The sequence below is a fragment of the Hipposideros armiger genome, unplaced genomic scaffold (genome assembly GCF_001890085.2).
Source record: "Hipposideros armiger isolate ML-2016 unplaced genomic scaffold, ASM189008v1 scaffold_230, whole genome shotgun sequence".
NCBI lineage: Eukaryota > Metazoa > Chordata > Mammalia > Chiroptera > Hipposideridae > Hipposideros > Hipposideros armiger.
The window spans coordinates 35,759-54,448 of NW_017731580.1; the positions used below are offsets into that span (position 1 = coordinate 35,759).

General features: G+C 38.9%; 1 protein-coding gene across 4 annotated transcripts in view; it reads left to right on the forward strand.

The window, feature by feature from the left end:
* MDFIC (MyoD family inhibitor domain containing) overlaps positions 1–18,690 on the forward strand; it is a 100,281-nt gene that overhangs the window by 20,849 nt on the left and 60,742 nt on the right. The gene's annotated exons all lie outside the window — the stretch shown is intronic.

The following is an 18,690-nucleotide window of genomic DNA, read 5'->3' on the forward strand; positions in this document are numbered from 1 at the left end:
TTCTTCAGTTCAGAAAACTCCATAATATAGACTCTTCATTGTGTTACATATTATACTTACTTTGAATCTTTGAATATTTTCTTTCCTCTCTAGAATGCCCAGTATTTGTCCCTAACTGAAAACCAAACTGAATAAAGTGGGGGGGGGGAGGGGGGGAGGAGAAGAAGAAGAAGAAGAAGAGAAAAACCAACTTAGTAGAAAACATGCAATAACAATAAAAACACTCTTGAAGGAAATTTCAAGATTTTAAGCAAAATCTCTAAAAGTGAGTGTGTTTTAGTTTAATTTTAGAACCATTTTGGTTTCTTACACTTTCGTCTTAGAGAATGGAATGGGAAGGAAATGAGACTCAGAAATTAGTGAGGAGCAAGATTTATATAGCTTTTCCCAAAGAATCAGATAAACACTATTTCAAGTAAGCATTTAATCCCCCAAACGTATATTAGTTGTCTTCTATCTAAATACTGACTCTGCTGCTGGGCAAGATGGTTTTGTGAGATACTGGCATATTTTATCCATGCTTTCTTAACAACCAGGGAGCTAGTGAGAGCTAAGGTCTTAGAAATGATTTTACCTCCACCTTTTGGGGAGCATGATTGTTTTCTCTCTCTTTTTTTTTTTTCATAGTCAGAATTTTAAGTGTATGTTTCATTTAATTGATTTATTTTCCTGCTTCCCCAAGGCTCGCACTAGGAAAAAGTGAATAAGAACTCTTAAGACAAAAACTAAAATACAAGCACTGTTGCATAAGGATAGGGAGAGTCATGTTTAATGTGTTAAACATTTTTGTGCTATTTGATGAAGCTCATTTTAGCCACAAAATTCATACCATTAAAGGGAAAGGATTTAAAATGAACTACTCTCCCTATTGTCTATACTGATTAAGTAGACAGTGATAAAAAATATTGTAAATTGCATGAAATTGTTTCTTTATTGAGATAATGATGCAGCCTGTACCATGGGACACTGGAGCATTTGGGAACAACTGTCTCATTTGCTACTAATGTGCGCTGAAGGAATGCAGAGAGAGAGAGATTTATGGCCCCCTCAGAGAGGGCTGCTGGTAGAGCTGACAGATGAATGGATATACAGAGATAGCGGCCAAGACAGTAATGCCGCTCCTGCCTAAAACCTAAGCTGACAAGAATTTCCAAATATCCGTGAGTGATATTGGACATTGAATTCTGATAGCAAATTTCAAAAACTATATTCTTGGTTATTTTCCCGGTCATACTTTTCTAGACAAAGGCGATTTTGTTCGGTCTACAAGAAAGATGTGATATCTGGATTTGCCAAAGTGGAACAATTTCTGTCATCTGAAAACCCAACTCAAGTCTGGACAGCATTTGAAAGTTCGATATTGTGATAGCTTTTGCTCTTCCAACTCCTTAATATGAAACTACAGGGACGCCGGAGTCTCCTTTGGCCTTTCTCGCTGAGTCTTTGGCCATCTCCACATACTTTGATGTCTGTCTCTTAACCCTGCTGTTAGGGAGATGTGTCTTTTCCTCTTGGTTCAACATCTAGCACATTTTTGGGGCCCAGTAAATCTTGGTAATAATAACAGGCCCTGGAAAGAAGGCTTTGGCTCAGAGCTGTATGGGGGAGGAGGGGACATCTGCTGTGAGTCAGGACCGGGCCCTTTCCAGGAGGCCTGTGTGGCTCCCTGAGCACCGTGGAAGAGGCGGACAGCTGGCTTTCATGGAATTGCTTTTAGTGTTCCCACTGTAGTGTGGGGTTGACTGGATGGAGGGATCATCAGAAAAATGAGGCCGGCTGGGCTGTGGGATCATTTTCAAATTCACAACCCACTCTTTTTCCAAGCTTCCATGGGACAGCTCAGCTGCATAAGCAAGAAATAAAGGAGGGTGACTCTGTTTAATATGACTTCTTTTTCTCCATCTGTGCTTGAGAGGGCTAGTGAGAGCTGACAGCTGACATCTCCTCGTCCTGGATGGCTGCTGTCTTCTTTGTTGGACATTTAAGGCATAATTTATAGGGGACTGTTAGCTGTCAGTGTGATGAGGCTGTTTTTACTTTTCTGAGAATAACCGAGCTATGGAAAGTCGAGGGCGTGGCTGCTTTGGAAATTGTATTCTAATTAAAGGGTGTATTCTCAGGCCTCATAAACGACATCCACGCTGAGAATAATTTCCAAATTATTCTGTGAACTTTAACCCTGACCTCAGCGGACCACCCACTTGTTTGTGCTCCACACAGAAGTTCGAGCTTTGTCTGCCTTTCCTGGTCCTTCTAGAAAACACTGCAAGTGGCACACTCAAGGTACTGAGCTCTCAGGGCCTGGGTTCCAAACTGGTCGTCCTTGAGTGGCTAACTTATAAGAGAGAATCCTTTCTGGAAGTTATATGAAAAAGAGAAGAAATCCATATGGAATCAACGTTTCAAATAAATAGGCCACATGCAATCTGATCAGGGAATATGCATTGTGATTCTCTCTTAGAAATTTCAATTAAAAAGACGATTCTAACCCTCAAGTTTGTTAAAAAAAAAAGAAAACTAAATCAAATAAGTAAAGAATTAAAAACTAAATGGAAGTTTTGTGAGAAAACTTTATAGTTGGAAAGTTTTGTTTTTCATTTTATGAGTTTTTATCCTTTTACAGTTTAACAGGCTTTCATATTCTGAGAAAATATTTTGGTGTATAATTTAATTTCTGGAATTAAATTTTAGAGTTTATAAGGGCATCTTTTTATGGGAACACCAGTTAAGACTTTGGCTTTTCCCCTCAGATTATCATATGTGATACAGTATATAATTTGGAGATATGCCTTATTTTCATAATCACTGTTCCTCTTTCTTAGTTAAGTAAATGTTGCAGTGAAGTGACACCCTCAATTAACATTCATTTTTCTATTAACCTATAATATGTATAAACTGATAATAGGCAATAGGCAACATTTCATGTTTTAATTAGATTAGAAAGGGAGCAGAAGTAACATTTTGATCTCAGTCTTTGGAGGGATTTCTAAGGTAGAAAGGAGAGAGAGAGAGAGAGAGAGAGAGAGAGTGTGTGTGTGTGTGTGTGTGTGTGTGTGTGTGTGTGTGTGTGTCTTCCTGTGTTTCTACTCATAGGCACACCTAATATTTTCTTTTAATTTAGGTCAAATTTTACTATTCTAATTATTTCCTATAGAGAGAGATCTTACATTTTCTTTGTTCCTCTTTCTAAACTGCCTCAGGTCTCTAGCTCAGGTTTTTCTAGGTCTTTCTGAAAATTTTTATTACTTAACTTTATCCTTGGACATTGCTTTTACATAAATGTCTCCTAATTCTAAATGTCATTACTTAACCCAAGAAATTTTCCTTAGCTTCTCTTCTGAAATAAATTTCCCATTAAATTAAACTATTTTGTTCAGCTAATTCTCCCCTTTGTGATTTTGTAGAATTCCCATGTTCTGAAGCAAAGTTAGAATGCTCTACTTAAATGGTAATCCCCATTCTATTTAACCCATTTATTCATTTTGAAGAGTTTTTAGCTCTCATAATATCGGGTTGTCGGAAAAGTCATGACGTATTTTTTTCTATGTTTTTCGTTGCAAAAATGCTTCATGACTTTTCCAACAACCCAATGGTAAGGTCTTAATTGGTAGTAGAATGCAAGCCCTCTTTCCCTAATTTACACGTGCCCCTTATTTATGGAGCTGATGTATCCTGCCTTTCACCCTTCCCAAGACTTGAAACCTTTCTCTTGGCATCCTCTGAGTTTCCTCTTAACATCAACAGGATCTGTTATTACAAACGCTATTATTTCTTTTCTGAGCCTTTGCCAACTTATTGCTGATGAATACCTTTTCTTCACATTAGAGAATGTGTCCTCTATGTAAACTACTGAAAGAAAGGCAGGTACTCAGACATACAATGTGTATGCTTAGGCCATGTCTCACTTTGATGGTAAGGAAAGAGGTTTGGATTTAAATTTTTTTCAGCAGCTCTCATGTTTGCATGCGCATTACACTAAGTATTATTAGGTTTTCTTCAGAATTCACTTTATATAAAAAAGACCATAAACAAGCCCCCCTTCCCACAAGTCCCACCCAGTACAACTGGGAGAAGTAGCTTTCGTGTTATATTTCTTAGTTAATCTTAGATCTTCCCTAATACTGTATGCTCATTCATTTTGGAAGCCCATCTTAGGAGTAAGTTATGTGACTTTCATTTTGCTGAGTCTCTTTATTTTCCTCCATTTGTCTCTCAGAAAAATTTTGTTTTTCAATATGCTGACCAAACAGGTGTGTGGCTGCAGTTCAGATTCTTTGATGATTGCCATTAAAGAGGACTCTTTAACCAGCAATTATTGCAAAATTCAACTCATGTTTAGGTTTCAGTGTTGGGTGGATAATCATAAGCCGTTTTGGATGGCTACCCATATTTACCTTGTTAGGCTATGTTCTGTAATGGAGCCCGTGTTCCCTAACACACTTCTTCCTCAGGCTGCATGATTCTGGGCTCTTCTGTGTTCTGCCCAAGAAGCTAGAGAGAACCACTGCTCGTCTTTTGTTTCGAGCATCTTATGTTCAGGGTCCTGGGGGCCAGTGGAAGCCAACTGCCAGGACTCAGACCCTGGATGTGTCATGCTGGGCAAGTTGCCTAACCTCTTTGACCTCTACTTTCTCATTTTTAAAATGGAGGTACTAATACTGTATGCCCCATTGTATAATTTTGGAAGATTATACAAGAAAATGCATCTTATATGCTTAATAAGCACAGAACTAAGTGTGAATAAACACTCAGTAAATTAATCAGTTTTTATTATTATTGTCCTTGGGCCCAAATGTCACTGTTAAGGCTTTGTTGCTGTTGTGTTTTTCTGTGGTTCCATTGGGTTATATGTGTATACAGGCTACGTACACTGACCAGACCTCCTGAGCCCCTGACATTTATGTCTACCACAGATGGTCAGCACATTAGATACTATATGGTTTGTGCTTAATAAATAAATAAATAAATAAATGTTTGATGACTTATGTGTATTGAATTAATGAGGGGAGGGAAGAGAAGTTTTACCCATGCTGCTTCTATTATTTCAGACTTTAAGGTCCTATGGCAACGATTCTAAATCATGACATATTCTGTTTATTCCTTCTTACCCCCTTACTCCCAAACCACTCTGGTTCATTCATGTCAAGTTCCAGGTACTTATAGGTGACTCTAGTGATGATAATAAAGCAATCAAGTCCTAGGACAGCTGTTCACTGATAAGTTTATGCTGAAGAGTTCTCAGGGAACTTATAGCAGCACTCTGGATGACATTCATTGTCTACGCACAGTGGGCAGGAGTGGCACTTTATTTAGGGTCTTTTTCGCTCCCTTATTCTTTATCTTTCTTTCCTCCATTTAAGGAAAAAGTTTGAGGCTATGTTACTTCCTGCCCTTCCTACATCCCTCCTTCCCTTGCTTGCTCCTTGCCTTCCCACCCTCCTTCCGTCTTTCCCTCCGTTCCTTCTAATATCTTTCTCTGCCATTCTAAAATGGTTTTGAAATGCTTTGTATATTACAAAGTACAATGTATGTTATTAATGATGTTCTTATTATTATATTTCATATTATTATTCCAATTTGTCACTTTACCCTTCACGCTTACCATACACCATGACTCATTCAATTTTCAGTCTGTATCTTAACCACATTTTGTCAAAGATTTTCAGTGTCTTCCTGGTATTCCTAAATTGTTTGATCTTTATTGGGGGAATAAGGTATTACTGAAGTACAAATGGTGGGTGAGTGCCCAGTGAGGAATCCAGATTTATTCCTTTCCCATTTGGGAGTTCTTTGAGCCTCAGGGAAGAGCTGAGGCCTGGAAACTAGCTTCGAGATCACTCTGAAAATGCTAACCACTGAAGAAATAAATAATATTTAATGATCAAGATCATAAATGCTGCGGTCTAGATAATTTTAGTTCTCAGACCTCAGACTTCCTGGATCTGAACACTGTGACTTTACACATAAATTATTTTTTGGAGAACATATTGTTATATTGAATTTTCAGGATTAGGAGTCAGTGATAACTTTGAAAACTGAAGAAAAAATCAGTTATACTAAGAGGGAATGCTTAAAGCCTGCCGACAGTGCTATGGTGGGGATGCAGTGAGGAACAGTGCAGGTCTTGTCTGTGCAATCAGAGTTTGCAATCTGGTAGCTGACACAGACCGTTCATCTTGAAATGATAATGAGCGTTATGAGTGCTATGATGGGACGTGCAGGATGCTGTGTGATCACATCGGAGAAGCACATATCCTTGTGTGAGGGAGGGGTCAGAGAAGGCTTTCTAGAGGAAGTGATGTCTATGATGATACCTAACATAGTTAGTCATCCCAAGCAGAGCATGGCAGGGGTGGGGTCTGAGTGTTTTAAGCCAAAAGAATAGAACACCTACACGTTAGTGGTAAGAAAGAAATTGGCCAGTTTGAGGTGAGTTGGAGAAGTTTTATGTAAGTTGGGGTGTAAAATGTTAGACAAGGTGCTGAGAGAGATGGGAGGCAAAGAATCTGTTAACAGGGTTAAGGAAAGATGAAAGATATTAAAGGGATTAGCAACTTAATCAAATGTATATTGTAGTTTGGCTATAGTTTAGGATAGTTACTCTTGGAACCATTAGAAAATGAGAATGGGTAGCACTGAAGGCCTTAAGAAGCCAGCTGAGAGACTTGTTATTAATCTGAGAAAGGAAGGTGTCTGAGACTGAGGGGATGGCAGGTAGGTTTGTAAGAAGTACATGGATTCAGCTTTTTATGGGGTACAATCAGTAAGACATACGGGGTAAGGGGATGGCAGGGTCTGGAAAGGAGGCCTCGGTGTTCATTTTGGATAAATGAAAGTTGTGATGAAAGCACAGTGGAGCAAAGGATTTAAGGACATTGTCCAAAGAGAGTTTGTAATGATAGATGGAGGACGTCAGATGGGTAGAAAAGGAAGTAAAGATAGAAAGGGTCTTACAAATAAGAAAACAGACAAATAAACGAACAAATCAGAGGGGCTCACAATCCCTAAAGGTTTCTATTTTTTTAAAAATAAAGCAAAACAGGTATGGATGCAGTAAGTAAATGGGACAAGTGGAAAGAGAACATGGATTATGAGAATTGGATATATGAATTTAAGATTTCTGAGGTGGAAAAAACCCAGATAAAGACTAACCCACGATGTGGTCATGAGGTTGGGAGACTAAGATAGTTTAGTTTATAATATAATATAGTTTATCCTAAACCCAGAGTGCTAGATTTAGAAGAGGTTTGGGAGGTTTTTTATAAAAATTGCCACATTTAGCAGATGGGGGAACAGAAATTCAGATATTTTCTCTAATCAGCATGACCAATAAGAGGGAAATCTCTGTGTGTGTGTGTGTGTGTGTGTGTGTGTGTGTGTGTATGTGTGTGTGTGTGAGAGAGAGAAATTATAAGTGTGTGTATTTATTTTTCTTAATGGAAGATATCTCTTCACAATAGTTACTTCTAGGGAGTTACTACATGAAATTGGGAACTTATCCATGAAGAGGACTTCCACTTAATATTCTGTATACTTTCTTCTGTATTGTTGTCTTTTTTCCCCATGAGGTGAATTATTTATTATATTAAAATCAATAATATTTTGAAAGGAAAATTCTCCCATATAGCAAAAATTGTCACGGTGAGGGCCCAACTCCTCAAAACCGCATTAGAACCTAGTCACCTGCGTCAGGTCACAGGTAAGCCAGGAGCCTGAGTTCCTTCAGGTTCTGCAGAAGAGAAGACCAGCTACATAATTTGGGAGGTGGAGAGCAGTGCAAAATGAGAATACAGGGCCTCTTGTTAAAAAATTATTATGAATTTCAAGACGGCAAGAGCAGAGCATGAAACCAAGTGCGGGCTCTTCTGAGCACAAGCTGGGAGCTCACGCCCGTGTAGCAGGGCCTGGCTGCAGGCGCTGAGGGCATGTGGGGATTTAGTTCTGCAAAGCAGAAAGGGTACCTTGCACCCATTTTATAATTTTTTTCAATAAGTTCCTGAAATTCAAGAACGAAGGTGTTTTTCTGGGCTTGGCAAGTTAGCTGATAGGTCAGCCACAGGCACGCGCAGTTTGTATAGCTGTACCGAAGGATTGCCACTGCGGTGGCAAACTCCACCGCGGTGGCAAACTCTCCACCGCAGTGGTTCCCGCCCTATCCAGGCACCTAAGGAGGGGGAGGACGCGTTAGAATGAGGAGGTGGGTGCAGTTCCCCTCCGCTCCTTCCAGGGGCGCCATCCGCTCTCTGGAGCATTGCTGAGACTCTGCACCGCTGTGACCAGCTCAGGATTTCTTTCAAGTCCTCAGGCCGTGGTGGCGAACCCTTGCTCCACAGGTCTGCCCCGGAAGCCGGGTTTTTCCCACGTCCCCGAGTTGTGCAATAAGACACAAAAGTCAGGGAACTCTCAGATGCTGGTATTAGAGGGTAAAATCACATTAAGTGAACCAGAGAAGAGAGTGGGTGGAGAAATTTGTTCTGCTGTGGGACATTATTGAATTAAATACATTTTCCATGGTTCTTGAGAGGTTGGACTGGAAAATTTAAGGGAAAAAAAAAATTCCCACTGTCTCAAATTGTCACATGTAATTGCTTCATGCCATAATAGAACCATATGTCTCATCTTTGGACGCTGCCCATCATTCCTAGCTTTATAAACAAGATAGTAAGGTATCAGCTGTGTAGAGGCCTAGCTTCGTAGGTCGCATTCTCCATATTCCTTCAGGAAACAAAGGTGCTGTCACAATTACAAAGGTGAGAGATGATGTAGGCAGCAGCAGTGACAACCACACACCCAATGAATGGTGTGATTATGTGTAATTATCGCTTACCCACCATTCCTTTGAGTTAGGTTCTTCTTATTGTATTACTTCCATATCCAGTAAATTTTTGTCTAATGAAATAGCTCTGAATATGAATATTTACGACTGGAAATGTAAAATTAAACCCTAAATATTCTGACATATTTAGGTTTTCAATATTTTTTCCTTTAGCCAGTTTAGCATGGTTGATTTTTGGTCTGGCTTTACATTTTGAAAGAAACTGACCAAAAACCATTCAGTATTTTTTACTTTAACTTGTATAACTTGCCTTTTAAGTTTTAAACAAAAGGATTCCTTTTAAATTTATGAAATTTCAAAGATTATATCCCAATAAAATATATATAATATGATGTATGTGTATCATAAAAAACCCTTTTTTTATAGAGGGTTAAATAATACTGACTTTTGTCATATAGTCCGATTTTGCTTGGACTAATTCAAGGCAGGATGAACAATTTCAGGCTACAATATCTTCTAACTATAGTTGCCAATCTGGTACCTGGAAAGTTGATGTGAAGGGATGTTGGTAGTACATAAATTCCCAGGTGACACTGAAAAACAAATGGCAGAACCTTAAATTAATGAGTCAGATATTGTGTGAAGAGGTGTTGAGTCTTATATTACTGTGACTTTTTTTTTTTTAGTATCAGATGTACAAAACAATGTAATAATTAGACATTTCACCCCTCACAAAGTGATAACCCCCTCCCCCATCCATTGCGTCTCTGACATCGTATATATCTATTGCAATTCCATTGACTGTATTCCCTATACCCCATACTCCATAGCCCGTATATATATATATATATATATATATATATATATATATATATATATATATAAAATTATAGTTGATATACAATATTATTCAGCTCGGCTTCAGGTGTACAGTGCAGTGGTCAAGCTTCTACACCGTCCATGAAGTGGTCTCCCTAACAAAACAGGTTAGGTGACCATCTGACACCCTGCAAAATCTTTACAACATTATTGACTGTGATTCTTTATTCATGCCTTCTCCTCCACCTTCTAGCATAACCTATTTGATCCCTAACTAGTGTCTTATTTGTCCTCTAAATCAAGACTTCTTTTAATTTCATTGAAATCACGTTGATTCTTGCCTTCTTGAACTCAAGACCTTACATCTATTTCACTTTAGCCACCTTTCAAATATGGACACACCTTGGACGTTGTTGTCTCTGAGATCTGCTCCATTGTTAAGATTTTGAAATCAGAAATTTACTTTCTCATTTCTTCCTGCTCTTTACCTTAATAACAATGCCTAATCTTCTAACTATGTTCTTTTCCTCATATTAACTCATCTTCTCAACTTCACCTGCCTTTTTTTTCATGGCCCGCTGGGACCAGCAGATGTTCTTTCATTGTCCCCCGAAAGTCTGTGATTTTATGCCATATCTGCCAAGCTTATGCTGAAACTAAGGTATCAGAGCATCCCATCGGTCTTCTCTCTTGAGGTGCCAACGGCTGTGGATCATAGAGAAAAAATGTTATATAACAGAAGGACTACCTCTAGTATAAATGTGTGTTCTCTAAGCTTAATTGAGACATCACAATTATTCACCTGTCCTTTAGTTTTTAGTTGATTACCACTTTTGGTCCATTCTTGCCTTTTGATTTTATGACACTTACTGTTTTATAAAGACTCAGATTGTATTCTAGTGTCTGCATCACTGAGACATTTTAGAGTACATTTAAACACCAGTTCGGAGGTACATGCTGATACCTTAGCCCACCGTGATCTCTATCCTGGGAGGGCTAAATACAACTGAAATCGTCCTTTGATCCTGATACATCACCTCTCCCAATTTGTCCAGTGGCCTCTTCTCAGTCCTCAGTTGTTTTGTAGCATCTGACAGGACATGTTTTCTGCTTGAAATTCCCTCCCTCTTCTGCCTCTCTTCTCCTCCTTTCTGCTGCTCTCGTGACACTAGCTTCCTTTCTGTCTCTGGGCTTTTGTATATCAGGTCTCCCTCCAGGCTTAATTGTCACTTCCAAAAAGAGGCCTTTCCAGACCTCTCAATCTAAAATGGGCTTCTCTATTTCTCACAGTACCCTTTCCTTTCTGGCCATTGTCACAATTTTGAAATTTGTTTTTGCTATTACATGTTTAATGTCTGCTGGCTTTAAGTTACATCCCCAGCAATTAGCATCATTCCAGGACCACAGTTAACTTTCAGTAGACTATTTTGGATGATTGTCTGTGGGAATACAATAAATTTGGCTTTTTCCTCCACTGCTTCCTTTCATCAACTTTTGCCGTAGAGAAATTACATTCCTTGCTCGTCCCACTACATGTCCAGTATTTTCCTTCTGTCTCCATACATCTCCAGCCGTACAGGCAGGCCTTCTGTGATTCACCCTCGTCTGCACTCACAGAATGTTTATCTTGGTCTCTCCTAAAGGACTCGCTTATTTCAAAAGTAGAGTTCACGGTGATGTTTCTCTTCCCTATCACTGAGCTGCAGGCTCCTTGGAGGCACCGTCAGCATGTCTTTCAGCTTTGCAGCCCTCACAGCGTCTAGCCCAGGGCCATGCACAGAGTTTGTTTCTAATGTTTATATGTTAATTGTTGAATAGATGGAAATCTGTAACTTTTGACTACGTTTAGCTTCTCTGTAGGAGACTGACAGTTTTGAATTGATTAACCTATAGTAATTTGTCTTAAAATGTGGATTAACTGTCTTTGCTGATCTTAAGGAGCTCGTCTTCTCAGTCTACAATTCATACCTATCAAAGGGTGCTTTTTATTAGTAATATTTACAGTGTTATTATTTACAGCTAACTTGACCAATCAGCAGCTTTATCAGGCAGGTGGGGTAGTATTGTCTCCAGATGAGACTGAGCTCAGGAAAGACAGCTTGCCTTAGGGCCACACAGCTAATACCTGGATTATTCAGCAGTGATTCTCACATGGGGTGGAGTAGAGAGAGGGTAGGGACCTTGTGGTGTTTCTGGTCTCCTAGAGATTACATTAAAATCACAAGGGAGGTGGCAGTTTTCCCAAATTATTAGCTTATTCAAAGCCCGAAGTTCTAATGCATTTCCCTTGGTGGAAATTGTTGCCATTCCACCGCTATTAATGATATAACTATATCCTGCCTTTGTGTTGGGTCAGAAAAAGGTTGGGAAAAATTGCAATGTACTACACTCCTTCAGAATTTTATCTTTGTGATGATGAATTCAAGACAATTCCCTGGCTTAATATATGCTTTATATCTTAGGAAAAAATACATTTTTTTCCCCAGAACTATTTACTCATTGCCTGCCTGAGAACTTGGTCTTATTTCAAGAGAGAGGCAGAGAATCTTGGCATTTTGTGGTATCTAAGTTTTATAATTTTGGGGAAAAAAGCAATTATATTTTGTACTTGAAGCCTTGTTAAATGGCATAGTGACATTCGATGGCACAATAAAAGGATTTTAAAATCTAAAACTTGATGTTGCTCTAAGGAATTATTTGATTATCTTAGGAATCTTGATATATTAAACCAAAATCAAGGTTTATGTTATATATGAGTCAAATTTTTAAGAATGAAAACCCTTTTGCCTGTTTTTCTGAAGAATTACAAATGGCTCCTTCTTTCATCTTCCTTTGACACTCTCCCGAAGTGGAGTAAGCTCTTTACGTTGAAAATCTCTGGAATATGCATGCAGCTTTCCAATTAAGTGTTTGTGGATATACTAGAAAGAATTTCTCCCTAACTGTTATCACTACAGTTTGTTCTTGGAGTAAAGCAAAGTCCCTTATAATAGAGATACAGTTTACCTAAGAGTCATATTAATAAGTAAAAAAAAAAAAAAATCAGCTTTTTGAATAATATATGAATTCATATGGTATCAGTGGTATCTAGGCATTTGGGACAGTACATAATTAGTTTCCGTTCCCTTTGAGAGGGAGATGTGAATGTTAAAATAAATTGCTGATGAAGCATATGCTTTGGAGAACAGTGTATTTCAAAACTTTGTGCAGTATCAGCTATTTTTTTCAATGGTATGGAGGTACAGCATAAGACTGAGAAGATTTATTAGGGGCAATTTTAAACCATTCTTATGGTGTAAAAGTTCATAGTTTGCTCACTTAGGACCAGTTACTAAAAGAAGAAGAACACATATTACAGGCCAGCTGAGAAAACATTCGTTTTGTACAACTTCTGGCACAATTGTTTGCATCCAATAAATCAACAAACATCATTTGCTTATATAATAATAATCAGCATCGCAATATTTAAGCTCTTACAGGGATTTGGTCATTTCGTTATTAGGAGTTATTCTTTTATAAAACACTGAATAATGGATTTTCTCCCGAAAAATCAACACTCGTAGAGTCAGAAGACTTTGAGTTGTGAAATAAATATATTCTGAGGGAGGACGAGAGGAACAGAGTTTGGAATAAATTGATTTTATTAAGTAAAAAGTGAAGAAATTGCCTCTATGGAAGGAATTACTTTGCTACCGGAATAAATATTCCAAACTACATTGTTCTTGCACAGTAAAATATCTAATCCTTCCCACCTTGCAGGAGTTCCTTTACGACTTCCAGTTTTGTTGTGGAATCTAGGCTATAATATACACAGTGTATCTGGTGTGAAACCCCACGCAAGCCCCGTTACCATCCACTTCTGAGTTTTTGACACACACGAAGAAAATGCTGTACCTTCTCACGTTGGGCTCTGCAGTTGGTGCAGTTCATCATTGTTGGTCATGAATGTTTTCAGAAGTTTTCTTCCTGAGAAACAAGCCCGTTACTTAGCCAAGGATTCACCGCTCCTTGCTCATCAGCTCTCTCAGTTTTGTTTATTTTGATAAACACTGGGTACATGATCAGTTCCTCATCCCCTTTAAGTGGAAAGGAAATGAGGGGTTTGCTGTAACACTCGCTGGGAAGAAGTCTTCAATTTGGTTTGTTTTTCGGATGACATCTGCAGTGTTAAAGTAAAAATATTTAAATGGAGCAGTTTATACAGTGCATACTTAATGTTCAGGAAGCACACGTGTGGGAGTGCTCATTTTCTGCATGTATTTATTTATTTTTTTACTAAAAACAAACAAACAAAAGCCCAACCACCACTTATTGGACCTCAAAAACAAAATAGGATAACTGAGCTCATAGAGTCAGAATCTACAGCTCTGGCAGGCCGAGTAGGTGCGATTATAGCTTGGTCAGTAATAATGACAGATTTTAGTGTCCATTTTAGTGTTTGAAACACTAAATTACAATGAATTGAAACAAATGGGTAGTTTATAGTCCTAGAATAGCATTTCTTGGGGGATAAGGATGATGTTAAACATTTTGGGGTGGTTTTATGCTTTTCCCTTTTAATTGCAGGTACCGTGCCATTTTCACTTCTTTGCATATCAGTACAAATGTGAAAATATTTCTGGATGGTCTGTTTGCAAGCCAGGCTCATTATTATGGGCATCTCCACCCCCGACATATCCTTGTGATATTTTTTTGGCACACAGTATTAAAACTCAGTCCCTTGGAAAATGTCATAAAGAAGTTCGTTATTCAGATAACTTAATTTTTGTGAGTCTTCATAAGGGCTGCTTCAACTGCGAAAGTTTCCAGTCAGGCCTGATGCAATCCACTCTAGCATGCCTTGCAAACTAACTGCTGAAATCTCACATTCTGTTAATGAGTACGCGTGAAGAGTTTGGAAGAACTGGAGGTGTCACTGACGACAGGTACAAACACAGCATGGTGCTTTTTTTTGAGTAAGGGAAGGTACACATATGGCAAGCCAATTAGCTTACCTCCCGTATTCTAAATAGACCCCCAAAAAAAGCATTTGGAAGAAAAGTGGAAATGGAATAATGCCTCGAAGCTTGCCTGACTTGTTAGCCAGCCCCATTTCTGATGGGAGTGAGGCTCTTGGTCAGACACAGTAAAGGCGCTGCAGCCATTAGAGGAAGGCTGTGTGTGGGCAGATGAGGCATGGAGTGCATGGCTGGGGCTCTACTCCTGACTAAAACTGATCAGCTGTGGGGCACTGGGCAAGTCACTCTTGTCTTTCAGCTCCAACCTCTGCATTATTAGAATAGATGGAGGTATTTCCTTCTCTCACCACCTCATGAGGTTGGTGAAGGGTCAAACAGGAAAATCAAAATGGAAACGTTAGTCTGGTCTGCAGATGGCTATTAGTGACACAAAATGCTGAGAGTAACTAGTATCTAAGTTAAAGGAAGAAGCAGGGGACTACTTTGAGTTATGCTTTGGAAAGAATGGGACCTGTTCCTTAACCGCATTTTAAGGCTGATGCAGAGATGCTACACGGAGAACCGGTGGAGAAAAGCAGGGCGCAACCCTCTGGATTCTGTCCCCCGCTGTCCAGGAGTTGGGAGGAAGATTCGAGGACGGATATGATAGCCTCTTTTATACGATCCTGAAACAAAAACACATCAACAGTTTCCCACAAAAAACATGAGGAAATGAGCCCCTGTAGTGACTAGACCCCTCTTTATTTTAAAATTAATTTTCTGTTTTAAATATAATGACATATCTCAGATATAAAATGCACAAAAGAATACTGCAAACACCGATGTACCAACCACTCAGATTTAACAACTGTTAACATTTTGCCAAATTTCCTTGACATTTTTTGTTTGTTTTTGAAGAAACAAAACATATTTTTCTCAACATGGCAGACTGAACATATATATTCATTCCCTTCTTTTTGGAAATCCCACTTAAATGTTAATAATTTTTAAAATGCAGAAATTTAAGAGAGCAGAAAAGGAAATAACAGTAGGTCATAGACGTTAAGAATTTTTGGAAGATGGAAGGAAAGTAGATGGAAAAATAACAGCTGACTTTGTAGTTCTGAGAAATCAGAACGTGTCAATATGACACAATATAGTACTATCCCCAAAGGGTCAAAATGTGGAGGCATCGGGGCTCTTGGAAGCTGGGATAAAATTAGGACTGGAAAAGAGTATAGGTGGGAAGACTGGATACAGAAGACTTAGACCACTGGTTCTCCTCCAGCCCTCAGATCTGAGCATCCTTGTTACTCCCACTGAGACCCTCATAAGACACAGGACAGTGGTGCTGGAGAATTGAGCCAGGGAGGCTCTAGACCCTGGGCCCTGGCACAGCAGAGCATGGAAACTAGTGACCACAGGGTGCCATGAGATCGACTGCCTAAGTGACAAGACACGCACACTGTCCCATCCTCCTTTCTCCTTAAGCGGTCCTTTCTTCTTATTAACGGTCATGATCCAGATATCACAAAGCTGCAGAGAACAATATTCATTTTCGTATTCTCTTTTGGTCACTAATTTTCCAATTTTGGGGAAAAAAAATGGAAGAGATTTAATCTTACCCGTTGGCTGCCATTGGCATTAGGAGCAGCCCTGAGCTCAGGGCCGCGGGCTGTGAACCTGTTAAATGAGGAACTGTTGGCTGTAGGTGGCAGAAATGCGCTCAGCCACTTCTCTTAGCCCTTCAGGTTCATCTTGTGCCCAATGAATGTTCCTATTTAAGGTGTCACACCCTCTTAAACTGCCACCCTCTTACACTTCTTTCTCTGGAAAACTAAGCTTTTAATACTGATGTGAATAGCTATTACCCAGGTGGCTTAGCCTCTAAATGACAAGGCCCTAAAGAAGTGGGTGCTTGCATTCTTTCCACCTTGTGTTCTAGATGTTAGGTCATGTACATTGTTTGTCTACGTGTTGACAGTGAATCACGGACCTATTCGTTTGCAATAAAGTTAGGGAAGGTGCCTTAGAGATTAGTGTGTTCAACTCTGTGTGTTTTCCGTTGACATAGTGAAGCAGAAAGAGATGAATCGTTTCTCCAAAGATACCCAGGTAGATAGTAGCAGGAGCGGGGCTATGTTTTCTGAAAGCAGTCTTTGATGATCAATGAGCATATGTAGTTACCACTTGCAATGTGTAAACCACAATGTGGTTTTTGTGGGGTTTGAAAGGTGGCTATATTAATAGAAAATAATTACTAGAAATTAATAGGAATTTTTAAGGCCCTAGGTAGATACACTTACTCAATTCACTGTCCAATTGCCCATTTGTTCTCCCCTAAGAGTTTGCCTTTATGATAAAAATCGCCCCTGGTCAGCAGTCTCCCCATCTGTGGTTCCAGTATTAGAATTATGCTTCTCCAGTGAAGACAGGAGAATCCCTGGAGAGAGAGCGTAGTTTTTGAAACCACACAAGGTATTACTAAAGGGTGTGTGTTGCTCAGATAAACCCTATGGAGTTGAAAAAGGTTGAGAGCTAGTGGTGGAGACTTGTGTTTTAAACGAATAAAGGAACCTGATTTAAGAAATTGGAATAAAATACGAGGATAAATACAAATCAGAGTGATGGTCTCATTTCTAAAATCTGAGCAGACCCATAAAACAGTAGCAAGATTCCCTCACCGCCATTCATTTTACTGTTAAAGAACATCAAATAATTCATGCTGTTCTCTGTAGCCTGAAAACAATTTCCACCCAATTTTAATATAATAGATTTGTACATTTCAGAGAAGTGGATGTATGTGTTTCCTTCTTGGAAAGTAATTAAAGGATAAGATTTCCATAAGTGTTTCTTAATACTTAAAATGGTGGTGGTATTTTACATTTATAATAGTTGATGGCCCCTTACTGTAACTTTTTAAGAACTCTTTTATTGGGAGTGTCTTGATTCACAGTAAGTATTTACGCCAACTTCAGGTCAGTAAAACTGAGAGTGAGTTTGTAAGTAAATCATTCATTATAGTAATGGCTTCTATGGTAAAGAAGCACAACATCAGAAAGAATGTTGCCAGGAAGGGTTTACAGGGGCACATTCTGGGACTTTTCTAATATATTTGTTAATGTTTCTAATTTGGATTGGACATTAAATAAACGGCCATCCAGAGGACTGTGTGAGTATTCTCCAGCCACACTGGTTTCTATCGGTTCAAAAACTGCGCTGACCTCGTCCGCCTCCAGGCCTGGCAGGTTCTGTTCGCTGGGTCTGAAATCCTGTTACACATTCTCTTTGAAGGCCCCTTCCCCTCAGGTCTCTGCTGAAGTGCGTGCCGAGCTATCCAAACCCAAATAGTTCCCCTTGTTATTCTCTGATAGTAGTGCTTTTCCTTGACAGTAATTATTCCCGTAATTTCAAATGGTAAGTTCTATTTATTGTTTGTGTAATTACATGTTTAATATCTTTTTGTTCATGTCTATTTAATTAGTTGTAGTACTGTGTCTGTTACATAGTAGGTGTTCAATAAATATTTGGTAAAAGAATGCATAACTCATAAAGAAGAAATTTTAGATATGATGGGCACGTCCATCCACTATCTTCAAGTGCTAAGATCTCTTATAGTTTTTTTTTGTTTGTTCTTTTTTTATTTTCCATGGGTTTTTGTCTACTGTTGGAAAACTGAGTAATGTTCTTCTAAATATTGATGAAATTAATATGACGTCTACGGTGATGAATAAATTTGACACTGTCATTTTTCTAATTTAGTTGAATTACAAATAATAACTGGCCTTATGAATTACACAGTGTATGTGGAATAGTTATGGGGGGTTGGAAGATGAAGGTACTCGCTGGAGGTTTGGAAAACCACCTGGGTGAAATAGAAGAAGCTGTTACCAGGGAGTAGCAGCCGAAGCCAGTTGTGCTTATGTTTTCCTTGTTTACTTTTCTAGGTAAGCAGTCTGTCCTTATTAAGACTTATTTAAATGACTACCGTTGTGACCTGTAGAATGATCATTATCGTTTCCTTCTATCATTCCTTCATTCATTTTTCTAAGTGACCACTCTTCTAAGTGCTGGAGCAGATATTCAGAAGTCCTGGGCACTTGGATACAGCACTTAGTACATGCTCACTGAGGCACTATATGAACGAATGAACATGTT